Below are 1,548 nucleotides of genomic sequence, written 5' to 3' on the forward strand. Positions count from 1 at the left end.
GTTAAATTAGAAATGTTGTGGCACAACTGTTATTTCAAGGAATGGCTCCAGAAGATAAAACTTCCTTCCTGATGTGTCTTTATGAAACTAATAATAAAATTGCTTTAAAATAATGTGTAGTGCTTGTTGCTAATATGTTCCTGCTAGTCACGCTGCAGAGAATTTCATCTCATTTAGCAAAAGCACTTGCTGGGTGATGTAGATACACTAATCTGAACAATAATCCATGAGTGAAGAGTGCATGGGAGAATTATGGCATTTTAATATAGTAAACATGTTAAAAGTAAGTCTATGCTCTAGTTCCTGTAGTTTCTTATCTGTAAGCTGAAGCAAGTCACTGTTCTTTCATCTACAAAGAGTTAATCATTTATTTTCATTAATTCATCTTTAGCTTTCAGATACTGGAAACTGAACTAGAATGCAAACTTAAGGATCCTATATAAATTATGTAGTAAATGTTTGTTCATTGACTAGAAATATATACACCTTCTGTCAATGAGGGCTTTAAAACAAGACTCACATTTCCACAATCAATAATGAACCTCTTCATGCTTCAATTTCAGATTTGTAAGAGAAGAGCAAAATTCACTGTACAGGTAGGCTTACTGTCTATTCCCTATGCCAAGAATCAATCAAGCAAGCAAACAACCCAAAACAACAATAACAACAAAAATAAATAAGACAACAAATTCTACAGAGATTTAGAAGATAGACAATTTGTACTGACTGCTTTATTCAATGGATTCTAAGCGGAGCCAGAATAAGTCCAGAGTCATACAAGGGCCGTCTTTACCTTCTTAGAGTTCATCATTTGTGCCCTAAGCCACTGTCTTCTTGCCTGCAACCACTAAGTAAAATCTTAAACTCTCTTCTCCTCCCTCTTTCCCTCCCTCCCTCCCTTCCTTCTTTCCTAATTCAGTCTAGAGAATATTACTCTGTTGGAGTCCAGGAATCACTTCACAAACCACTCGACCACTAATCTCAGCAGACAGGGATACATTATTCATCGATGTCCCAGGACTTAACCAGGGTCATGGTGCAGAATGACCTGGAGTTAAAGCCTAGATTTTAAAGCTCCAAATCTACAAACATTTGTCTCAAGTTATTCTACTAATCAGGATTTAGGAACATGTCTTTGTTGTACCTGCTTTCACTGATTGGGATATTCAACTGTGGCAGGGGACTTGCCTTATCTAATATTCATGTCTAACTTATCTACCAGGATGTCAGTCCCCAGGGAGATCTGGGGAACTTAAACTTTACCCAAACACTACTCAAAATATGAGTCTTATTCCAAATAGTTTCTTATATTGGTACAGGTGTATCCCTTATGTTGGGATCCTTCCCAGAGGCAGCTTATAAAGGCAAATACCATAAAAGCTTATATATAGGTGCAGGAACTGCTGTTGAGTGGTTGGTTCAAGTGGAAACTTATTGTGGAATGCTACACAAAACAGTTCTACTGACTTCTATTGAGATTGGTTTCCAAGGGAACAGAACAGAAAAGAATGTGTAACCAATTTTGGCTATAGAAAGTTTCCTAGTAAC

The sequence above is a fragment of the Rattus norvegicus genome, chromosome 2 (assembly GCF_021556685.1).
Source record: "Rattus norvegicus strain SHRSP/BbbUtx chromosome 2, alternate assembly SHRSP_T2T, whole genome shotgun sequence".
Classification (NCBI taxonomy): domain Eukaryota; kingdom Metazoa; phylum Chordata; class Mammalia; order Rodentia; family Muridae; genus Rattus; species Rattus norvegicus.